Raw genomic sequence first — 26,815 nt, 5'->3', positions numbered from 1 at the left:
GTTTCATCTCCATTTTTTCTTCTTTTTATATAATACTTAAAAAACATTTTTTATTTATGTTTTTGATTTGTTATTAATATATTTTAAATAGTTGTTATTAACAATCAGCTCGATTTCATACAGAATAACGAGTTCATACAAATAAAACAAAATATAAAAATCTATATAAGCGCCCCATCATAAACATCGCCGGGAACATCACCCCCAAAAGCCGCATCATGAATCGTCGTGGTCGCCGCCCCAGCGTCGTCCATGTCGTCACCTTGTCTGCCCTACGTGCTCGTCTCATGGTCAAAACTAGGTGGGTGGGTACTGTGTAAATATCACCACGCTGAGTGGCGCCAAGTAACTAACGACCCAGGACAACAGACACGACATCTGCGGTATCCCATGCTGCATTTGTAGCATTCCCCGCTCAATGAGCTATAATTGGACATTAGTGCTGATATGCATATGCACGACGCGACATATACGGGAGCGTGCTGTGGCGGTGGCTAATATAAAAAATAATAAAATATTTAATAATTAGATGAATTAAAAGTAACCCTAAACGATAATATAATAAACGTACCTCATGTGCATCCAGATAAGGAGCCACGTCCCCACCATCATCCGCATCCGTGTCGGCCCCCATCTCAGCACCCTCGTCGACTGGCTAGTCGACAATCTGCACCTATGATGCTGCAAGTGGGGGAGGTTATACTAAAGGCATCGGAGGCGTATGGGGCGCGCCTTCAAATGCGAGAACAATATGCATGCTCGAGCAACGGTTGCGGTCTAGCGGGCGTAAAGGGATACCTGGAATACATAAAGCTTCTACATATTCTCCGTACCCCTAACGAAATCGCAATCTGGACGGGCCACCCAACAAGGACCCTCGTAACGGCCGACGGTAGTACCCCGACAAAGTAGTCTGCAAATCCCCAAGCGAGCAGGGTGTGCCGGTCAGCAGGCACCGCAAAAAAAAATTAGGTCACGGAGGTTGCAATGCTCTATGCCTTGACTATGCCCCAAAACAGACATGACAATCAGCCTATGAAGATACCTATATAGTATACTATAGTATAGTATAGTATAGGGATTACTCCATAGAATATTAACCAAGTTTTAGCTTTGTTCCAATCATATCACTGGTGTAAAATTTTGTTCTATTTAGGTCACTTAGCCTTTATTTAGTGTTTAAATTATATATATTTGACATTCCAGGGTGTCTATATAAACATGTGTTTGTTATGTAAGAGGTAAACACATGCACTCCTCGTAAGTTATCAGATGTTTACTTTATACTCCTTTTAAGTTAACATGTGTTTGTTATGCAGTCCTCTTAAGTTAAGAAATGTTATTCACTCCTCTTAAGTTAACACGTGTTACTTTACACTCCTCTTAAGTTAAGAGGTGTTTACTTTGCACTCCTCTAAAGTTAAAAGGTGTTTGCTTTGCACTACTCTTAAGTTAACAGGTGTTTATTATGTACTCCTCTTAAGTTAAAAGGCGTTTACTTTGCACTCCTTTTAAGTTAAGAGGTGTTTACTTTGCACTACTCCTAAGTTAGAGGTGTTTACTTTGCACTCCTCTTAAGTTAACAAGTGTTTAGTATGCACTCCTCTTAAGTTAAATTAATAGGTGTTAAGTATACAATGTCAAAATATTTGAAAAAAAAATAGATAACATGCAATCCAGATCAAATATCTAGGATTGAAACACTGAATAAAGGTTAAGTGACATAAATAAAACAAATCTTTGCAACAGAATTGCTTGGAACAAATCTGAAACTTTGTTACTATTCTATGGTGTAATCTCTATAATATAATATAATATAATATAATATAATATAATATAATATAATATAATATAATATAATATAATATAATATAATATAATATAATATAATATAATATAATATAATATAATATACACATGTTCACGTTCATATGCAGCGGGTTCCTGATGGCGGAGACCTTCGCTTTCGTAGCCTAGGCCTGAAAGCCTCATCACTAATCGTGCTTCACCAGATCTGTAAGTCGTCGTCCAATAACTGGTGTATGCTCTCTATGTAAATCGGAAGCCGTACATCCGCCTTCGTGTATAGACCGATCGCCACGGCGAACTCCTCTATAGAAAGGTGAATATCGTCCCGAACATGTGAAAAGAAATTTCCGTGCAACGATCATCTACACCTGGCTACCTCATCGGGATCTCCCTTGTACCCGTCGCGCAAGCCCTGAAACAATATAATATAATGTTAAATTATATAATATATTACAATATAAGATTATATAATAAAATATTATATAACATAATTAAATAAAAAAATTATAGATACCTAACACGTAACGTAGAGTAAACCTCCGGTGTGAGGTGTGAGCTCCTGGTGCGTGGTGTGGGCAACAGCGAAACATCGACTCCAGGGCGTACCCTCAGCAATGTACTCATTCGTCCGATCCCAGATGTCACAATCGTCTATAAACTTCCAACATACGATCGCGCTATAACACGCGGTCATCTATCAGAGGTGCAGATACTGGGCGAAATGATCAGTACCGACCTGCTGTAGATGTGGGTAATCAACTAAAACGTCATCTCCCTCTATCTACTAGTGCTCCTGCTCCTGCTCCTGCTCCACATCCTTGTTCTCTATCTATTATAATATAATATTATATCACATAATAATTATAACAATAATAATAATAATAACACAATCAAATTAAAAAAAAAAATTAACCCAAACGCGGCGTATAGCACTGTACGTCCCGTCGGGGTCTTTCCTTACAAAACCACGGGCCAGGAATATGGCCGAAATCGTATTACCCGTCCACAAACATTGACACCCTTAACTATACATTTAACCACCTACCTCTATTACCCTAAAATTTTATTTGAGATACAAAATCAAGATCTAAACGTACCTCGTATCGATTTCCGAAAGCTTCAGGGTCAAGATCCGAAGTTAGATGGGTCGGGTTGGAGATGAATGGGTGAGTATGTGTTATGTGTATATGTCCAGATGAAGAGACAGGGGTTAAAACCAGCGTATAAAGGCCCTTTTAACCCCCCCCCCATCAGGACCCTATTATTATTATCGTTATTTTATTATTGTTGTTTTGTTGTATGTATGTATGTATGTATGAAGGAATGGTAAGTAGGTTAAATATGTAATATGTATCTTCGGATGCGTATGTGTAAGTATGTGAATGTAATGCATGTTGCCTGATTAACTAGAACTCATTCAACATAGCTGAATTTTAGTATGCATGTAGGCAAATAGGTTGCAGCAGCTAGCTTGAGGGAGGCACATGGCATGAACTGAAGAGGCTAGCATCTAGAGAGAAGGAATGTTGTGATGTTTTCTTCCATTATGTTTTATTTGTTAAAGACAAGTGGATGTTTATTTAGACAAGATTTGAATGATATGTAATATATGATTGACTTTTAATTATTCTGCGAAAGTTTTAATCCACTTTGATATTTAGAACTGTGTTTATGAGTAAATCCAACACCCAATGTATGGCACCCGGATCGGGAGGTTTTTACTTTAGAAATATATTCCCACTTCCATAAGGAAACGGGAGGTTGTTCGAGTAAACCAAAAGGTCTTTAATGCTTGGCGTTTACTTTAGAGCATGTGAGACATTTTGAAACATAAAGAGCAATGTCTTTCTTCATTCTGGACCACCAATAGATGGAACAAAGTTCAGCGTACATTTTATCCACACCGAGATGAATCGAATACCGTGACTTATGAGCTTCGTGCATATGAAGGTACGAAGATTATCACGATCGGGAATCCTCAAGCGATTAAGGAAATTGAGCAAACCATTGGGTTTAGATTCCAGTTAAGTTTCCACACCACACGACATCTCGTCATACATGTGGCCTTCGGTGACGGATTCGTGTTGGGCGTCAAGGATACGCTTTTCAAGATCACTTTCAACAAGGACACAAGTAAGAAGAACGGATTTGACTTGTCTCTTATAACTAAGAGCGTCGGCCACGACATTTGCTTTACCGGGATGGTAGCGAATTTTGCAATCATAATCGCTAACCAACTCGACCCATCGATGTTGTCTCATATTGAGTTCTTTTTGATCAAAGATGTGTTGGAGACTCTTATGGTCGGTAAACACTATGCATTTGGTACCATAGAGATAGGGCCTCCAAATTTTCAAGGCAAATACAACAACACCAAGTTCGAGATCAAGCGTCATATAATTCTTTTCGGGTACCTTGTGTTGTCTTGAAGCATATGCGATAACCTTGCCTCATTGCATGAAAACACAACCGAGACCTTGATTAAAAGCATCATAGAATACGATGAAATCTTCATTACCTTCGGGAAGAGCAAGAATAGGAGCATTGCAAATCATGTCCTTAAGGGTTTGAAAGACTTCTTCTTGCTTTGACCCCCGCACATAAGGTTTACCATTGTGTGTTAAAGCAATGAGGGGCAACGCAATCTTCTAAAAATTATAAATGAAACGACGATAATATCCCGCCAATCCAAGAAATGAACGAACTTCAGTGGGAGAAGTCAGTGTCTTCCAATTCTTGAAGACTTCAATCTTTACGGGATCGACATAGATACCCTTGTCGTTAACAATATGACCCCAAGAATTGAACTTCTTTAAGCCAAAACTCATATTTCAAAAACTTGACACGTAGCTGTTCCTTCCGTAGGAGGTTAAGAATAGTATGTAAATGCTCTTTGTGAACGTTTTCGGTCTTGCAGTAGATTGAAATATCATCGAAGAAAACAATTACGAATTTGTCCAAGTAGGGTTTACACACACGGTTCATAAGATCCATGAAAACCGCGGGTGCATTGGTTGGCCCAAAAGGCATAACACGAAATTCGTATTCCCCATATCGAGTACGGAATGCGGTCTTGGGGATGTCATCTTCGTTAACGTGAAGTTGATGATAACCCAAACGGAGATCGATCTTCGAGAAGCAAGCGGCTCATTGAAGTTGATCGAAAAGATCATTGATGCAAGGGAGCCGGTAACGTTACTTAACAGTGAATTTGTTAAGCTCGCGATAATCAATACACATGCGGAACAAGCCATCTTTCTTCTTCACAAATAAAACAGGTGCACCCCAAGAAGAACTTGGGCGGTAAAACCCTTGTCCTAGATTTCTTGAGTAATATCTCAGATTTTCCAAACTCGTATTCGTGTACGTTTAACCCGATCCGAAACATTTTTAGATCTTTATTATTATTATTAAAAATCAAATAACTATAAGTATTTAATTTTCCAATGATTCACTTTAAACCCCTCATGCTTTATACATTGTTTATTTCTTAATTATAACCTAAAAAGTTCATTAAATGACCTAAAACCAAACTATAAGGACCAAAGTTGTAAAAAATGAAAAGTCTACCTCTAGGGGGCCGAGGCACCGCGCGATGGGCCAACTCCCCCCCCCCCTTGACGCACAGCGCGGTGGTGATGCTGGACAAAGTCACATCTCGATTTCGTTTCCTTAGCTTGTTTTTGGTATAAAATCGTTTATTTTAAGCATAATGGAGAGAATTAAGGACCAAGTAAATATATTATAACTAAGATACAAGTCCAAATTCGTTTCCTCCTGCCCAAGATCAAATCTTTATGAATATTTCATTGATTTTGTCATAAAAATCGTATTTACTTGCTTAAACAAGTAATAAGTCTATAATTAGTTCGTTTTAGCTTTTCCTATATAAACAACCCTTATTCATCTGCCACAAACCTTTACATTAACCCTAAGAATCATCTCTTAACCGTCATACCCTCTGTCCATCTTTATTCTCTCGGTTTTGGGCGATTTTGTTGAAGACATACTCATAACCGTTTGACTTTGCAGATTAAATAACTTGTAGCTCAAATTTCATGATTTAGTGTCGTTTAGGAAAAGATTTAGCATTAAACGAGAATCAAAAACAAAATTGGCTGATCGGACCCTGCTTCGCGCTACGCGAAGGGTCCAAGGTCACTTAGCGCTACACGAAGGAAGGGCTTTCATTTGCTTTTGGTTTTTTTGCAGTTTTAGTCCCTGAAGTTCCAAAAATTCAATTTTTAGCCATTTCAAGCAACTTTAAGAGTTTCTAAGAGATATTTGGCATAAATGAAAGTTAAGGAATTTTAAACTAAGTTAAACACAATTAATTACTAATGAATGCATGATTTTATTGATACGAAAGATCCGAATTACATTCCCAAATCGGGTAAACAAATACAAATACGAATATGGAAAAACCGAAATGTTACATTAGACATCGTTTTGTCTTAAGATTTGATACGAAGGAAAATCGGGCCTTATAGTGTAGAAAAACATGCACTTTAAAGTAAACGACTTAATGGGTGTGAAACGGGACGAACGAGTGATGTTCAGACCGTGTTAAAGCGAGAAAACGAAGTTATTATCGCCTAGGACTCACAATATCAATAAAACGGGCATAACGGGATGTAAGGAAGTGATTAGAATGGAATGGCACGAAAAACCATATTTGAATCGAGATCTTGAGAAACTCGATTCGTTGGGAAGAAAAATCTAATCGAACTGGAACCAATCGAATCGAACTGAAACGAATCGAATCAAAGTGAAATGAATTGAATCGAATTGAAATGAAATGAATCAAATCGAACTGAAATCCAATTCGATTAAATGAGATTCGATTCGATTAGAATGAAACTCGATTTGATTATAATGAAACTCGATTCGATTAGAATAAAGTTCGATTCAATAAGAATAAAACTTGATTCGATTAGAATAAAACTCGATTCGATTATAATGGACTTAGCTCAAAATCATGAAATGGTAATTTTTGTAATGAAATTTTAGTTAAGCCTTATTAACAACAATAATATTTTTTCCAGACCTGGTAGCTCGAACCCAGCTAGGGGCTCTGCCCCTAGACCCCGCTGCCAGGGGCGCTGGCGCTGCCCCCGGACCCCGTTCGTTGGGGACTTCAATAACCTAGAATATGATTCAATTAGGAGTGATTAAGTGACGCTTGTAACTTGTTAAATAGTTGCCGTGCCCAGGTGAGTTTGTAGCCCCTTTTCTCTGTTATGTTTTTCGGGGTTGTGTGCATACTCTATGTGATAGGTTAATAAACTTATTATATTTGTTAAGTGTATAATATATAAATGTGTATGTGCAGACGCATATTATTATATGTATATATGACAGAAGGTATGCATGGATGTATGGTTGTATGGTTATCGGTAAAATAGGGACCATCCCCTAATAATATCTGAGATACAAATATCTGAAATAGAAGGAACCAGACCCTAATAATGTCTGAGACAGAAGGGACTAGACCTTAATAATATCTGAGATGATAGAGATAGTCACATATGTATGTATGTATGTATGTACGTACGTATGTATGTATATGTGTGTGTATGTATATATGTGTAAGAATAGCTTGTGACTTGTTTAAAATAGAACTCACTTAGCTTAACTGACTTTTAGTATGCACACCGCAAATAGGTTCAAGCTGCTAGCTTGAAGAGCACACATAGAAAAAGAATTAAGAAGCTGGCGTATGAAGGAAGTAGTTGTGATGTTTTTTGTTATTTGAACTTAAATGGCATTTTTAAATGTTTGTTTACATTAAGAATACGTAATGAATGATTGAAGTTTTTATTATTTCGTAAAAGTTTATTTAACTTTGATATATATAACTGTCTTTATAAGTAAATCCAATGCTAAGTGAGGCTGCCAGGTCTGGGGCCTTATAAAATATATATTGCAATCTTTTTTAAAATTAGAATCAAGCTGCCACAATGAAATAAACAAGTGTAGATATCTTTTATTTTGGATTGAACAATCCCCTTGCATAAAGCGGGTCCTAAATGCTAGTTTTATTGAATTTTGTAGCTATTGTGTTGAAACAAGCCAAGATGACGGAGAAATGGAGTTGTAATTCATATGCGAATATTGAAGATGTAACTAGAACTTTTATAATTCAGCTAGAGGATCTTGTTCAATTGGTTCCAAAGGTTTCCTCCATTTGTTACTTCATTTCCTATATTATTTACTATGTTAGAACCTGTATAATACACTGGATTAAAACAAAAACAAACAAAAAATAAAAATTAATATAAATAGTTACAAATATTTTCAATCATTATAAAATTTCGATATACAGAGGATTAAAGATTAACAAAAATAATACAACAATAAATTAAATATTACATAGGTAACTTAAATATACAATTTATAACTTAAATTAAAAAAATTTATAAAACAAATAAGTTAGTTTAATTATTTAATAAAACTTTAAATAAATTTATAATTAAACGTGAGAAAAACATATATAACTTATTCAAAAAAATAAAAATAAATAAATTAAATAAGAAATATACATTTTTATGAAATAAATATGTTGGTTAATTAATAAAATGAAAAGAAACAAAAGAAAAAACATAAAGAAGTCTTACCATGTATAACCTTAGCCAGGAGCCAAACCAACTAAAAAAATTAAACGTTAGTTGTTCATTCATTAAAAAAATCCTTTTTAGGTTGTAACATAAACCATAGAGACAAAAAGAACAATTTACTCAAAAAATTTTATTAATAACAATATGGGACTAACGAAAGTCCACGGACCCATATTGTTCATTTGCTTGTCCACGTTTATTAGTCTTTATTTTTTTTCTCTACTCTTTTCATGCATACTTGCACAAGATAATAACAGTTTGAACAATATAATTTTATAAACAAAAAACCAACAAAAACAGCCATCTCTACAACCTAAAGATAAGAGGGACCAAAACAAACTACATCACTTTAAATTTGAGAAAATTCAACCATTATATTGTTTTAAATTTAGACCAATTTTTTAGCCATAACAAAACTCAAGGAATTTATATCGCTACAAATGTCTTATACCTTTACCTCTTTAAAGAAGACAAACTAATTTGGTCACTTTAGCTTTTTCTGTTTCTTTTTTCGTTTTAAATGAAATTTAAGCTATATGAAGGTTTCGTAAGTATTTTTAAAATAAAACTTGATACTTTTAAACAATGTTGTAAAAGTTGTTAGGCGGTCATAGGCGGTCGACTGAGGAGTTGTGAGTAGTCGGGAGTAGTCGGGGATTACTCGAAAAATACCTAAGGAGTACTCGGCCGTGGCGGGAAGTACTCAATCTAGGCGGGGAGTACTCGACCGCCTACTCGGGAGTTTTACAACATTGCTTTTAAAGCATTTGTAAAGTTTCCTAAAAAAATTATAAACTTTCTAAAGAAGTTTTTAATAACTTCAAAAAAACTATAAAAGTATAATTTTATACTTTACAAAAGTTTCAAACGGTCAAATTATTTGTTATATTATTTTATCAATAAAATGCATTAATTCACCAGATATATATTAATGTACAAGCAGCCAGCAAATGAATATAGGTTTCTTTTTGAGAAAATTTCCCAGATGATTGAACATGATATAACAGAAAACAAAACCCAATGGAAACATCTTCCATTGCACAAATTGAAACCACCACCATCTTTTTATTTTGGAAACATAAACAAAGTACCCTTTTTTCTATTAAATAATTTACTATACTATTAAAACAATAATTATTTCCATAAATAACATTTATTTTTATAATCTCTTGCTAATAAAATAATCTACTATACTATTAAAACAATAATTATTTCCATAAATAACATGCATTCTCATAATTTGTTTCTAATAGAATACTTCAAAATTAAATTAAATTACATTTAACTTAATTACATTCAATATATTCTAATCTACTATACTATTAAAATACATGTATTTCTTAATGAGTTCGGGTTTTTCTTTTGATGACCGTCGTTTTAGTCACTCAAAAACCTTATTAAACTAGATAGCTAGGCTAAGTAGGGTATTGTATTCACGAGGAGCATGTGGTCAGTATTACAATCATTTGATTATTTATTCTAATATTATTCTAAATTGACAAACGATGTCAAGCGATCTTTGAAAATGGTTTGATTTGTAAAACAATTATGCGGAAAGGTGATCGCACCCGGGTTTCAGGTTTTGAAGCAGACCGAATAACCTAGCTACTATAGCTTGAAAACCACATAGACATGGTTTCCTAATTATGATTGATAAATAATTACTAGACACTGTAATTTAGTTGTGATGATTCACATAACCTAATCCGACGAATTGACACAACTAAACACGGTCTACCTAATTACCAGTTCGTTAATATAAACCTAACGCCTATCAATGATTAATGGTAATCGGTTCAATTATGATAAGAACTTAATCCTAAAATGTTGATGAACATAAACCAAGTAATTGATGATAAATGAAAACCCTAGATAAACAAGTTGTTCAATCAATCATAAATAAACATAAAAGCTAGACTAACCAAATGATTAATAAAACTTAAATCCAAATATATATTAAAAAAAGATTAATTCAGTTACTAGTACAAACCCACGGGATGAGCACACGTGGTCTAGCCTTACATCTTCACCGTAATATTGGCTTTTCTTGATTCGCGTGCATCAGCAGCCAAGAAGGCGTGCGTAGTCCTTTGCCCTTTTCGTCCAAAACCAAACAACCGTCAAAAGAAAAAATACACATGCCATCTGCCGTTTTATCCTTTCACTCAACTTCTCCTCACGTCGGGCTTCTCATTTGCAGTCATTGGCCCTCGTATTGATTCTTGTTTTAATCACAACACCAGCCCAATTGATTCTTGTTTTGAGCTTGTGAATTAAGTAACTAATGACCCACCAAAATTTGGTGAGCCTTTTATCCAGATTAATTATAAGCTCACAAAAATAATTATATGATCCATAAATAATTTTGTGTGAGTAATTATGGAGCCACATGTTCTCGATTTGGGTTTGGAACAAATACAATTACTCTACTTGTATATATAATTAATCGATTTGATTCTCACAATTAACACGTTAATTTCATTTGCACGTTAACTTTCCCCCTCGATTAACCTGCAACATATCAAACACGCATTTTTAAATATATTTTTTTATTTAATTTATTATTAACTAGTATTTCGAGCCCCCGCAATGGTTGTGAAACCATGGCCGAATACATATACAAAAATAAAATGACATTTCATCGAACGTATGGTCGGCACACCAGAACCAAATTAGCACTTTTGAGTTGGTTTTGACAAACATAAATGTGTCGCAATGCCTTGCGCGGTGTTTGACCAAGCAAAACAAACCCGTTAACATCTAAAAATGTTAACGCTGGTGGAAATGCAAATGCAAAAAAGAAATATATAACCAAACTTTGTAAAGTTATTTTTTGTAAGTTTATGTATTTCAGTACTTTGTCTGCATATAAATATAAATTGCAATTAAAAATCATGTTATCTCAAAAAATATATTAAAAATTAACTTGTCTTTTAAATTATATATAATATCTATATTCTCACCTGTGTCATGCACGGGCCAATAAACTAGTCTAACAATATGGAAGAAACATGTATAAAAGAAATTCAATAGTTTTCATATATAGGCTCCTCACGAACAGACTTCATACACGTTGATTATAGACCATTCACCAACCAGCGTCACTTACATTTTTCCTGCCTGACGACCTTCTCTGTAACGTTGATATCATGCAACCTGGTTAGCACCGAGCTGAACAGTGTACAACCAATATTTTCAACATTCAAAAGTAACAAACTTGTTAATAATAAATATATAAAAGAAAGTAAGTCTCTAAGAAGTAATAAAGATTCATATATTGAGAAGATCTGTAACATTCGTTACTTTTCAAACGCGAAAACCTGACTCGTTTTGAATTTTTGGATTTTTGTTTCAAGTATATATATATATATATATATATACACACACTAGATTTTATCCCCCGTATTACGGGGGTGGTTTTACATTATTCGTTTTTAATATTTATATATGTATATTTGGATTTTAATTTTATTTATTGTAAGAAAGTTAATAATTAATATACTTGAGGTTTGATGATGAAATGGTTTCACAAATAAATGATATGTTATAATCCGGTTTAAAAGCTATCTGGGTTTGGTGATCCTCATTACCCGTTTATTTTCTTTATTATAAAATTGTTTCTTAATTATAAATAATATCTTTTTTTTAAATAAAATATGATATTAATTTTTAGTATATTCCTATTTTATAGGATTTTCATATCAAATATTTTATGAGATTAATTTTTAATATAATGAGATATTGTAACCCATTTAAGAGCTATCTGGGTTTGGTGAGACCTTTACCCGTGAATTCGGGTCAAATGCGTGAGAAACCTTCATTTACAAATAAAGCAATCTGATGGGTTGAGAGAATGGTTGTTTTACATTTTTCGTTTTTTAATATTTATTTTTTGGATTTTAATTTTTTTTATTGTAAGAAAGTTAATGATATATTTAGGGTTTGATGATGAAAGGGTTTCATAAATAAATAATATGTTATAACCCGTTTAAAAGCTATGTGGATTTAGTGACCCATGGCCCGCTTATGTCTTTTACTATAAAATTGATTATTAATTATAAATAATATCTTTTTCTTTTTAAATTGGATGTTAAATTTTAGTATATTCCTATTTTGTAGGATTTTCATATCAAATAAATGATAATATTAATTTTTAATTTAATGAGATGTTATAACCCGTTTAAGAGTTATCTGGTTTTGGTAAGACCCATACCCATGAATTTGGGTTAAATCAATGAGAGGCATCCATTTAAAAATCAAAAATCTGGTGGCTTCCATAAAAGGGGGGAGCGACCATATCGCGACACATAGGATTTTTGGGTTTTCGTTTATATATATACTATATTTTATCCCCCGTATTACAAGGGTTGTTTTACATTATTCATTTTTAATATTTATATATGTATATTTGGATTTTAATTTTATTTATTGAAAGAAAGTTAATAATTAATATACTTGAGGTTTGATGATGAAATGGTTTCACAAATAAATGATATGTTATAATCCGGTTTAAAAAGTTATTTAGGTTTGGTGATACCCATTACCCGTTTATTTTCTTTATTATAAAATTTTTTCTTAATTATAAATAATATCTTTTTTCAAAATAAAATATGATATTAATTTTTAATTTTTAGTATATTCTTATTTTATAGGATTTTCATATCAAATATTTGATGAGATTATTTTTTAATATAATGAGATGTTATAACCCGTTTAAGAGCTATCTAGGTTTTGTGAGACCTTTACCCGTGAATTCGGGTCAAATGCGTGAGAAACCTTCATTTATAAATAAAGTAATCTGATGGCTTGAGAGAATGGTTGTTTTACATTTTTTGTTTTTTAATATATATTTTTTGGATTTTAATTTTTTTTATTGTAAGAAAGTTAATAATATACTTAGGGTTTGATGATAAAAGGCTTTCATAAATAAATGATATGTTATAACCCGTTTAAAAGTTATCTGGATTTGATGACCCATGACCCGCTTATGTTTTTTACTATAAAATTATTTATTAATTATAAATAATATCTTTTTCTTTTTAAATTGGATACTAAATTTTAGTATATTTCTATTTTGTATGATTTTCATATTAAATAATTGGAAAGATTAATTTTTAATTTGATGAGATGTTATAACCCGTTTAAAAGCTATCTGGTTTTGGTAAGACCCATACCCATAAATTTGGGTTAAATCAACGAGAGGCCTCCATTTAAAAATCAAAAATCTGATGGCTTCCATAAAAGGAGGGAGCGACCACATCGCGACATATAGGATTTTTGGGTTTTTGTTTATATATATATAAGTAATGGGCAAATTAAGACGGTGGGTTTTAAGGAATTTACAATGGTATAAGCATATAGTACAACTTTAAAGAGGGGCAACATGGTCATTATAACACAAATATCACGTGTCTTTCATGTTTTTAACAAGATAGTTACAATTTTAGTCCCTCTTCTTTAGTCAACTTTTTGTAAATTTAAAGAATAGTTACAAATTTAACCTCTATATTTTACTTATCTACTCTTTTTAATTTCACTTTTAACCCAACTTCCCCCACGATTTTTAAACGGTCTTAACTTTTTCGTACGTTAATAGTTTTTAAAAAAAATTGTACCATAAAAACGAGCGTTTTATTCTCTTTAATTATTGCCATAGTTTGCTTAAGTTATAAAAATAACATTTTATGTATAGGTTTTGTGGTCGGGTTTTGATGGTTTTGAACTAAACTGTGAGCCAAATCATTAGTAATCTGAAACCGGACTATTGAAAATTGAAACCAACCAAACTGAATAATCAACGATTTGGTTTTGATTTGGCTTGTACTTCGATAATAAATTGAGTTTAAAATAAGAATTATTAATCTACATATACCAACAAACGGTTTTAGGGTTTCAAATAGAACAATAAACGTCCATAAATCTACAACGTGATTACCAAGTTTTATGTTTCCTGCTGCATCGCACGGGCACCGACCTAGTGTGTGTGTGTGTGTATAAGATGTATTATTAAATTCCAAAGATTTGTTTGACGTTCGTCAATATTTTCCGACTCGGTTTATTGTTCAATGTATTTTTGTTCATCATTTACCAATAATAAAGTATTCCCGATGTTCAATGTCCATTCGATGGTTATTACGTTGATTCGTTTACAAAATCTCGAGCTTTATCGTTAATCTACGTTTGGGTTAAATACGTAAATATCTAAAAGTCTTAATTACAAATCATGACAACATAAACATAAAATCTATTTTAAAATTCCAAGGGCCTTTAAGTAAAATTAAAGTTTAATTCAGTTTTAAAGGATTATAAATCTTGAGGGGTGTAAAGTGAAAGTAATAATTAAATTATTATTATTATTATAAAATAACAAGTAACCCAGCCCCCACCCCCTCCTTGCGAGACCCAAAACATCATTTAAACGCTTATTTTATCTCAATTAGTTGTTGTAACAACTTAAGTCAACAATAATAAACGTTAATAAAAAGGTGAATTGCTTTATAACGTCCTAAAGCGTTGTTTAATCCCGTAATCATCGCCGGGTATTAACTCGCGATCAAATCGTCAACATTAACTTGTAATTGACACAATTAGTGGTATAAATAGACCAATCTCACAAGCTTAATCTCACACCAAACATCAACTAACACAATATTGTTTGTATAATCCGAATGCAAGAAAATCCGATCAAACTTCCGGCCGTCCATCGTTCTCGTTCACTCTGGCATCTCTCGAGGTAATAGTTATATGTTTTTATATCATGAACAACGATCTAATCAAACCCCTAACATAATTTAATCGAACATGGAACCAAAATGGAGAATCAAAAGTCTAGGGTGTCAATAATGAGGATGAACTTGAATGTTTATTTATAAATAGTCGTTTTGATGTTAAAACCTAAATCTTATCTTGGTCAAGTGGTTAGAGCTCTTGTGAGCAAACGGCCAAACCCGGGTTCAAAACCCCGGATCAGCTTTTCCTGTTAATAAAATATAATACTCATTTTCAATAGCTTATTTGTTTAACATAAACCAATTTTTAAACGAATGTATTACCTGGATCAAGTGGTTAAGACATGTAACTCGTAACGTGAAGACCCGGGTTTGAAACCGGGGTCAGACCTTTTTATTTTAATATAAAGTTATTAAATCAATTATTCTTATTAATTAATTATAATCATTTAAAAATAATAATAAAATATTCAAAATCTTTTTAAATTAAATAAAAATTATATAAATTAAACATAAAATGCATTTCATCAATTTCGCTTAAAAACCGAACTTCCACTCTTGAAAAACGTTAATTTAAAAATCGTTAAAAATCTACATCGTAATGTTTAAAATATTAAAGCTCAATTCGTTAACACGTCAAATAAAATTCTAAACTTATAAATTTTAATTCAAGAATCTCAAACCTTATAACCTTCACGTCGTCGTCAATATAATATAAATAAACGTGTTTCCGTTAACTAAAACAATAATAATATAATAATCAAGATTGGGTAAAACTTGTATTATAATCTCAAAACTTCAACATAACTTATCAATATATAACCCCGTATTATCGATTGAGTCTCGTATTCGTTTATCCTAGCTAGTGCGGATCTTTCAAGTTGGTTTTTGTGACACTTTCGGTTCGTTCACCGTTTACAATCTTTACAACGGTTTAGTTATCAATATCGTATCAACTCATAAGGTGAGTTTTCTCACCACCCCCTTTTTAAATGTTTTCATATTTTGGGGTAGCATATGTATCTATTACAATTTCAAGTATTATGATTTCGATTACAAACTACAATTCACTATATGGACTTGTGTGTTACTTGATTACTTGCTCGAATTTACTTGCACGTGGTAGCCTCAATAAGTATGATCAAATGCTCCCCTTTGCTCTTAGGTCCATTGTATCGAGTGGAAAAGGGCCTCATTTGTGTGATTACCCGAGTACGTTGGTTTTTACCAACTGGAAAGGACCTTACTTGTGTGATTAACCGAGTACGTTGATTGATACCATCTGGAAAGGACTTTACTTGCTCGTTTATCACTTGTTCATGAATTGTATTATTTTTACGTAGTATATTAAACTATGGGAATCTCACCGGTTATGTTCATAGTTGATTTTATTTTATACATATATTACAGGTATAAAGGTATGTAACGCCCGTTAATTTCTGATAAACGATTTAAAGCATGTAAAGTATGTACATCTCTCGGGATTTATCTGGCATTTCTTGGTGACATTCTCATCTTACCGGTACGTTAAATCAATTAACTTCTCATTCAAGTTGCTACTTCTTCCAAATTGGAGGGGCTAGAGTGTAACATATGATATTATATCACAAACCCTAACCCCTCCCCCCTTTCTTTGGCCGATCGGAAACAGGAGCAGCAGCCACACCCCTCTTTTTCTTTTTTTGCAGCCAATTCCAAGTGCAAAACTTCAATTGAAGGTTAGTCCCACATCCCCACTAGTATTTTACACTCTAATTAACCTTTATATCTCGCGTATTGATCCTTAAATCGCTTGTTTTAGGCTTACCATGTGGCTGTCTAATTGATCAATTTTGGGACTGTTTTGGTTGAGGTTTTTGCACCACAATATTCCTAGGTATGTCCCATATAACATACTTTAAAATCATGTTTGTTTTGGTTGAGGTTTTTGCACCACAATATTCCTAGGTATGTCCCATATAACATACTTTAAAATCATGTGCATTGGTGTTCGTTTGATTGGTCAACTAATTGTAGCTTGAAATCTAGTATTCGGTTGACTAGTTTGTGAATTGTGTTGTCTAGCGCGTTGTTTGAGGGAAATAAACAACCAATTCGAATGTTGTAGCCTCGGTATAATTTGTTGGCTGTAAGAAACTGATTTTTAAAGGTATTGGGGCTGAATTGGTTGTCGGTTACTCAAACGGGTCGATACAACTCGTATTTGCGTTTATTGAATGGTTAGTGCGTTGTGCTTGCGAGTTACCGACCCATTCAACTCGTGTAGCGTCGTGTGGACTTGTTGGCTGTGAAATTATCAAATTGGGTCCACATGGGGCTGAGTTGGATGTTACGTGCCTAAAAAACTCTTAAACGCGCATGTTCGTCTTCCCTAGCACTTCCGGGGGTAATTTGGGAATTCTTTATTTCCGGGAGTATCTAAGGGTCGTGTTGGTAAAAATAAGGCCCCGGGGCTGATATAACTGAGATTGGTGAGGTCGAGGCTTTAGGTAACTCGAACCATGTTAGAACGTCTCGTAGGATAAACGAGTCCTTTTGGTGTCGTTAGTAATTATTGTGTGTAATCCGACAGGTGTGTGAGTTGTGGGGATACTTAGGGGTTCTCTAGCTCGTGGTGACTTTGTGCCTCGTGTCAGGTGAGTTCATGATGCCCCTTTTCACTCTTTTCAAGTTTTGGGCTAGCATACACACCTAACTGATTTTGCTTGATGAACTGTTTAAATTATTTTGCATGGGCTTACTTGTATAGAGTATGCCTTGGGATGATATTTATGTATGTTTGTACGTATGTTTATACATGTGTTACTTTATGGCCAATAATTGGCGATGTTAATTAGTCGTTATCGACTAAGGATGTTTGCGTATGCCTACTTTGTGTTTGCATAAGTTGGATGGAATGTTACGTGTTTGGGTTGTACGTGTGCTCGACCCTGATGTTATTACTTGGGTGTTATTTATAGGTATATAATTATATAGATGTATATAAGTATGACTACTTATCGTTTATGATGGCCTAACTGTTCATATCCCGTTTTATTTTTAAACTCTTGGAAGGATTTATATAAATGTCAATTATTAAAACTTGAACTCACTCAGCTCAAGCTGACTTTGTGTGTATGTTAGTGTGAGTTTCAGGTTAGGAGGAGGATGCTTACCGCTTGGACGTGCTAGAGGCTACTTGGACGGTTGAAGGCATACCTAGTCGGAAAGTTTCAATAATGAACATTGTTCTTTTCAATTATTATTAAATACATTTAAATTTGGTTTTGGGCATAATTCCCGGGTTTTGGGAACTTGTTTTAGTAATTATGTTTTTTCCGCTGATTTATACTCTGAACTAGTTTTTGAAATGAAATGAACTGTCTTGAGTTTAAGAATTTTGTAAGTTTCTTGTATGATTACCAACTGTAGGACTCCCGGGATTCGGGGTCTTACAAGGTATGAGGATGAAAGTTAGAAGACACATAGCAAGCCTATAGGATATTCAAAGAACAACTTATCATTTGTTTATTTATTTGTTACAACTTGTATTATTTGATAAACTTATGTTACATGAAGATTTAAATGAAATAATGTTATTTTGGTCACCTAATAGTGTCACGTGTGTTTGAGTAATTTGTACGCCACACTCAGGCGTTTCTGCTTTAGCTGGGGTGTTACAAGATCCGTCATTCTTCCGATTCCACCATGCATCACGCCTCAATATGTAGGTGGCGATTGGAAATGTTGAATCGGATGTTGGGTTTGCAACGGTTCTACAAAAAGCGGCTCATTCATATCACCAATATTTTAGCTGGTTTTAGGTCGTGGCGGGGTTGTATCCATGGTGATGGAGGTTAGGTTGTGGTGGGGTTTCCGCTTACGTTTCAGTTGGATGTCTCCTTGAAACAGGATTTCAACCCCTTTAATGATTTCATCATGAGGTGCCATGTATTGTCAGGTGTGAAAGGTGCAGGGTAGCTCGGTTTGAAAACTGCACCAGTTAATGTGATGTCTAAGTTCTCAATCCAAACCGCGAACAAGTAACCCGTATCAAAAGTCTCCTGAACAACCCCAGTTACAGCCTCTCCAACCATGTCTTGAGTTGGGTCAAGTGTTGCCGGTTAGTGGTGCAAAACCGGGTGGCGGGTGTACAGTCGCTTGTGAAAGGGCTCTTTGGGCCCGCTTCTCACTTGGGTTCTTTCGTGAGCAGCTTTGTTTCGGCCTTACTTCTTGATTCACCATTTTCTGCAATTATGACGTTAAAAATCGGGCACTTTTTTCTGCATATGAATAAATAAACTCATAACCAAAAGATTTCCAAATTTGAGTATCCAAGTTGTGACAAAATTCAACATGTCTATCAGGTCACGGAATATATACTTCATAACTGTAAAGGGTAGTATTACCATGTGAATTCACCGGATGCTTATTGTGCTGCTATGAGAAATCAACATGGCATGAAGGATTGATACATCCGATCTCCATTTCCCTACATGTTGAAACCGATTATAAGTAAGCATGCCCATTCATAACAAAATTGGAAGTTAATGATAAAATGAAAATGGAATTTGCACTAATGAAATAACTCAAAACAGAATAAGATTTAAGTAACGGATATGTATATATAATTCCTACCCTCGTGTATGGCAGTTGTTTTCTGCTAACAATTGCGAGCAAGAGTTTACCCATTAGGGTTATCAATGACGGCATACGGCGCTACTCACCACCGAATAGATGTCTCTTATAAGATAACTAGGTTTTATCATTGTGTGTGTGGAGTAGGGCGTACTATTTATGGATTTATGTCATTGGACCGTTAAAGATTTAGATGTATTGGGCCTAGGAAAGAAAAGATGGGCGGCCCATTGTATTAAGTTCTATACTATAAGTGTTACCAACTACATCTACAAATGGTTTTCTTAAAAGGAAATATTCTAGAATAGTCCGAATAAGAGCACATTCTTTTTAAAAATTTTGGTGACAATATTTTTTGGCCGACTATTCACAAGTATCTATTGCCCGGGGGAGGGCATGGTTGATTAACAAAAGCCCAAGTGTGACTTACAAATTGCTCAAAACACTTGTGACACTATTAAGTGACAATAATATCATTAATAGATTTAAGCCTCATATACACAAGTTTGAAACAAGGAATTACAATAAATAATACAACTATACAATTTTGCCCGTTTATTTGAATAACCTAAATCTAGTGTATTCTCTAAGTATCATCCTCCAATGCTTATACATGTAGCATACGTATAAAATAATGCCAACTATATGAATAGTTGGTGAGTCCACACGGTTTGATACAATACGTAAAAATCATGCAATTCCATGAAACTTGTGAAAATCGCAAATAAGGGTTCTTTACACTCAAATCAATGGTCCTGAGTGAAAAGAATAACGAAAGGTCCTTTCCAGTTGGGGACAACCAACGTACTCGGATAATGAGGTCCCTTTTCCACTCGAAACAAATGGTCCTGAGTGCAAAGGGGGGCGTATGATCATACTTATTGAATCCACCACTTGAAATTGAAATCAACGCACGTAAGCAAGTAAGCAAGTAAATACACAAGTCCATGTAACGAAGAATTGTAGTTTGTATGCGAGATTGTAAATACTTAAAGTTTATAGGTTACATATGCTACCCCCAAAAATAATAAAAGAGTAAAAGGGGGTGTGAGAAACTAACCTCGAAATCGAAGATAAACTTGTAATATAAGCCGAAAACACGATAACGAAACCAAAGCAACCGAAAGGGCGTTAAAGAATCCAAAACGATTGTACTTCTCGAACTATAATTAAGAAAAAAACAAATTTTAACTAACGGAATTGAAAAGGTAGTAAATATTTGGTTAATCAAGATTTTGCATTGTTTTAAAATATTTTATGGGATTATAAGGGATTTTGATATAATATTGTTTTAACGGAATTTTAACGAACTATTTTAATATCATTCGATTAATATTCTGTTATTAATATGGCAATTACAAAACACGGAATTTATCAAAATTTTGCTTTGAAAAAGATTATTAAGTTAACGAAAAGGTATTAAACGAAAAGTATTTTATAATATTATTTTAAGCTTACGGAAATATAATGATTTGAATTGTTTTAATATTGCTAATATGAAAGTTACGATAATTTCAAGGCACGGATTTCATCTTGAAAAGTAATTATATTATTGGATTAAAGTTAACAATTTAAAAGCTAACAAATTATAGTTTAACGGATTTTTAAACTAGTAATGGAAAATAAACTAATAATTTATTATTTATTAAGGGAATTAATCATGCACCGGTTTAAAAATATTACGTTAATCATAATAAACTAAAAGTTTAACGGATTTATATCCCTATAAACCATTTTTCCGGCCAGCCATCAAACTCTGGCGACGTTTAATCATAATAAATATTACGTTTAAACTCAATTAACGAACCATAAACGTGTTAGTCCATAACAAAAAACGTTAAGTGATGATAATAAGCATGTAATAACATCCGTAAATGGTATTCAAATCTGATTAACTGCTGGAATTTTTAATTACAGTCTTTAACCACCCTACAAACCAATTGTTGCTATAAATATGACACGTACTTCATTCAGACTCGTCCCAAACATCGTTCACCTCTGAAACACCCTCTATAATCACCAATTAATCCGTCAACGTCCGTTTTCCTGCGAGTCTCGTTCACCGTCAATCAAGAACAATTCCGGGTAATTTTCATATGGTTTTTAATAGTTTTTCAGTCATAATCAAAACCCCTAAATTAATTTATCAAACAATGATCAATTTAAGAGAATCAAATCTAGGGTTTTTATTAGGAAGGAGATGAACATTGGAACTTGATATATATTTTTCTATTTATATACTTAAACCAAGCATGCAAGCTGGTCCACCTGGTTACAACTACTGCCATGATTCTCATTAAAAGTAAATAACTTTAACGGTTTAACGAGTCATAAAGCTAAATAATTTAAGTAACGAAAAATAAACTAATAATTTATTATTTAATAAGGGAATTAATGATGCACCGGTTTTAAAATATAACTTTATTTCCGTATATGATTATGTTAGCGTATTAACGAAAGAAAAAATTAACACACTGGAATTATAATTTGTATTTAACGAGTTTTAAGAACTTTAACGAATATGAAAAGATTGGTTTTTGAAAGAAAATTGATAAAATTAATTTATTATTAATATATTTAACTTAAAAAGGTTTTATTTGATTTTTAAATAATTTATTTTGGGTTATAAATCATAAAGGAAATGCTTAAAAAATAAAATAAAAATATGTGCTGACCCGGGTCTTATGGCTCAAGCCCGAGAGAACAACCAGCTGAACTAGGCTGTTTGTCTGGTAACAAAATACAAATAGTTATATTTAAACACACTTATATGTTCATCTTCTTCATTCAACCCTAGATTTACAATTTGATAATTGGTTCCATGTTCGAAGAAATTAGTTAGGGGTTTTGTTTATTGGCTGAAAACTACTCAAAACTATATGAAATTTACCTGTTATTGTTACGGATTGATGGTGAACCATGGTTAGCCAGAAAACAAACTTGAACGGATTAATATAGATTACCGAGTGTTTGTTTGAAGAAAAAGATTATTGCAGCGAGTTTAGATGATGATTAGAGTCTTATTTATAGGGTCAATTTGTACGTGTAGTGTTTAATAAACGTTATTACGTTTTTGATAATATTCCGGCTGTTACCGGTCGTTTTCGGATTTAATACGCATTGTTAGACGTTGATTGCGAGTTATTAATGATGATTTACGTTTACTGTTACGTTCCAAAGATGTTACAGGCGTTTAATTGAATTATGGTGCGCGTTTTAAGGGGCTATTAAGCTTTGCCGGAGCTTGGGGTCGCTGGATTCTGGCTTGCCGGAAATTCGGCCGGGAAAACGTAAGAAGGGTGGGCTGGATATTAATTGAATATAATATTTTAAATTAATCTTACATCTTAGGCCCTTATAGCTTCAAGTGATATTAAAACAAAATTTAAAATATATTTATAATCTAAACCTTGAACTTTGAAATGTGTTAATAGTGGAAAGGAAGTTAAAATTCTTGGATCTTTATTATTTTATACCCGTATAGTTTGCAACTTAATTGAATGTAATAAGACTTTAAATAAAAACGTTAATCCCAGAATTTCGTTTATTGAACCAAATAAATAGAAAACAAATGAACGATAATCGTAACTAATCGTGAATATTAAATTAAAGATGAACGATGAACATAAACACATTGAAACGATAAAACGGGTCGGTTTAATTAACGTAAATGCAAATTTGAATAAACATTAACAAATACTACATGAAATGAAACTTGAGAATATTATAATATATATGCATATATATATTTATATATATATATATATAAACAAAACAGAACATTCGAAATGGGTCAGGTTTTCGGGTTCGAAAGTAGCGAATGTTCCAGTTTATTAGTTTTTAGAGGAAATTAGAAGAATTTATCGAATTTATCAATAAAAGGGGGAGACAAAAACTTCAATGACTTGATTATTGGTTGATTTATTCCTACAATTACAATGTTTCTCGGATAAATTACCACAATTTCGGGTGATAATACGTTCTTAAAAAGCTATGTTTAACCAGTTCAAGATTAAACTATTGTAAATTTCTTGCACTAATTTTGGGTCATTCGATATTAAAACATGTTTATGTGGGCTACGAGTGTTTTTCCGGTTACTAATATTTGAAATGGAAAATTTATAATTGAAACATGACTGTATTGGCTACGTGAATTCGGAAGATGGCTTATGTTGAAAGGGACAATATTCGAATGCGTTGATTTTAGTGAAGAATACTAACAAATCTTGTCGAATTGAAGAATCAGTTTGTTATCAAGTAATGGAAGTTAGAACTAGGTATCATATGCCTAAGACATTCGAAAATGAGCTCAATGGCTTATAGGGCTTATGTAGTTTGATGCTAACTAGGCTAGGCTTATGTGATGGTATATCGAACTTGAAGTTCAATTTGATCTAAATGAAAAAGCTAGGCTTATAGGGCTTATGTAGTTTGATGCTAACTAGGCTAGGCTTATGTGATGGTACCGATACCGGTAGCAAACCGAACATTTCGGTAATAATACCGGTACCGAATATTTTGAATCCCCACACTTAAACTTTTTTTGTCACTGAAAAAGCTATTTGCAATGGAATCAGAATCGAAAAACTTGATTTTCAAAACATTTAGGTTAATTTAATTAATAACAGATAAGTGTAAAAACCGCGATTGCCGATATTGTTGTCCACTTAAACCCAGCCACCAGTCTATCAAGCCACACGCACATTAAGCGATTAAGTTCAAGTATTATCAAAAACCTATGGGTCTCACACCTTTAGAGTTAAGATCCACCTACCCTATCTCAAACATAGTAAAGACAATTAAAAATCGAGTTGAAGCAAACTGGTTCAACATATCACCATAAGATAATAACCCCTTAATGGTAAGAAGAAAATGCACTTAGATGAATTATAAATGATAGGTCAAGTGAGGCCGTACGAGCATACCCTAAATATTATTGGACTTCGTCCTATATATTCTCTAAGAAAATATTTATTGACTAAAAACTTTCGAGTCCCAATAGTGTATCCTCAGAGTCGTCATCCCCTTGGTAACACGTAAACTCTCAATCTCGTCTAGTATTTGCACTTTGGCCTCTTTTTCTATTTTTGAGAATGCTTCTTTGGCATTTTTCTTTACATAACTTTTCTTACTTTTGCTATTTACTTTTCCGAACCAATTCTTGGAATACTTTGTGACTTTTTTTTCCCTCTTATTTTTATTTTTTCATTGTGCTCTTAGGCATCTTTAACCTAAAACTAAAGACTAAAGCTTGTATAAAATTGAACATTTGCGGGGCGCCACCACTCTTTATTTATTTTCATAAAACGGAGTGGCGTGCTAATTTTAAAGTGCATTCAATTCTTACCACCTTAGGGTAGTCAGCTTTTGGCAATACTCTCTATGCCTTATCGAATTTCAGCTTCACTTTCCCTTTAGGATGAGAACCCACAAAATCTAAGATTAATTAGGTTTATTAAAAATATGCAATGGGAAACCTTCAAGACTAGTTGGGCCTACCTACACATCCCAAGCTTAGTACGCTTTCTTTTATATTATCTCATATATTAGATGTTTGAAAAACCAATCTCCAATTATACTATCATCTTCCATTATAGTACAAAAAATATTCCTTAAATTCTTGGGACATTTTTAATTTTTTTTAGGCTTTTTTTTCTCCTTTTTTTTATTTTTTATTTTTTTTTCATATTTTTATTTTGCCAAAAAATATCAATTTCCCATCCCCACACTTAAATTTCACATTGCCCTCAATGTGAGAAAAAGGAAATTACAAATAAAATTTATGCAAAAAATAAATTAATGAATTGGAACAGACTCCCCTGTTAATTGACGATATGCCTCGTGAGTCGTATTCCGTGCCCTCCAATTCAAACGCGATCAGCAAACTATCTTCAAATAACATCATCTCTTATGACCAAAAACAACAATCCTGAAGCAAGTGGCATCCCCACACTTGTTTAAAACCATAGCTCATCAATCATCATCTAAAGCAACCTGGAGCAACTTGCAAATAAGAGAAGAAACACCCGGCAGAGCAAAGAAATAAAACCAAAATAAAAATAAGAATAGAGTGAAAACATAGTACCGGGTTGCCTCCCGGTAAGCGCTAAGTTTATAAAAGAGTCTTCAGCCGGACTCGATCCCGAAACCTCAATTAGGAGGTTTCTCCTTTATCCTCTTCCCATCAATGCTCTTCAACACTCTCCGTTTACAACTAGTTGAGAAGAAACTAGTTGCCAAACTCATGTGACCACAAAAATAAGCATTTGGCTTGATCACCCAATTATTGATATTCTAAGGATGTGACAAATTTGGCACAGTTTGATTCCTAACTCTAGCTGTCCTCCTTCTTGGGGCTCTTGATTTACGTGGTGATCCACAAACAAGTATCTTTAAAACCTGCCAGTTTTATCGCGTACACGCGGATAATGTTTCACAATGAGATGCAGTTCTTTATTCTTCAACCCTTCGGATATCTCATGTGATTCCTCTTTGACAATTAACTTCTCAACCGGCTCCCCAAATAACAATACTTCAAGCTCTTTAATATCTCTTTCGGGGTTAAAATCTCTCTCATTAATATCAGCTAAACCCAATAACTCTTCTCCAAATTCATCTCGAAACTCGTCCTCCCATGAGGGAATACTCTCATCTATCTAATTCTGCAAACCAACATCCTCAAACTTGATCACCGGCTCACTAAATTGTATTCGACTCTTTAAGCCTGACCGAAACTCATCCATAAAATTCCAAAGCGGTGTACTTGGATTCATGCTATGGACAACACGCATGAAATCAATGAATATCTCTTCTGGATGTGGTATGTAATCCATCATTGCACCAGATGAGTCCTTACAACCAACAACATTCCCCATCCTATCCTATATCGGGCAAAATCTGGGCTCATAGTAGCACTCCATGAAGATCACTGTAAAGACTTAAACGAAAAAGGATCATGGGCACCCGATAATAGTGAAATAAACTAAATATTAAAGAAATTTAAACTAATAATTAAACTAAACTATATTAACCTAACTCCTAAGA

The sequence above is a fragment of the Bidens hawaiensis genome, unplaced genomic scaffold (assembly GCF_021521415.1).
Source record: "Bidens hawaiensis isolate Kalapana, Puna unplaced genomic scaffold, B.hawaiensis_p1.1 tig00033490_1, whole genome shotgun sequence".
Classification (NCBI taxonomy): domain Eukaryota; kingdom Viridiplantae; phylum Streptophyta; class Magnoliopsida; order Asterales; family Asteraceae; genus Bidens; species Bidens hawaiensis.
Note: the sequence above shows the minus strand (reverse complement) of the source record.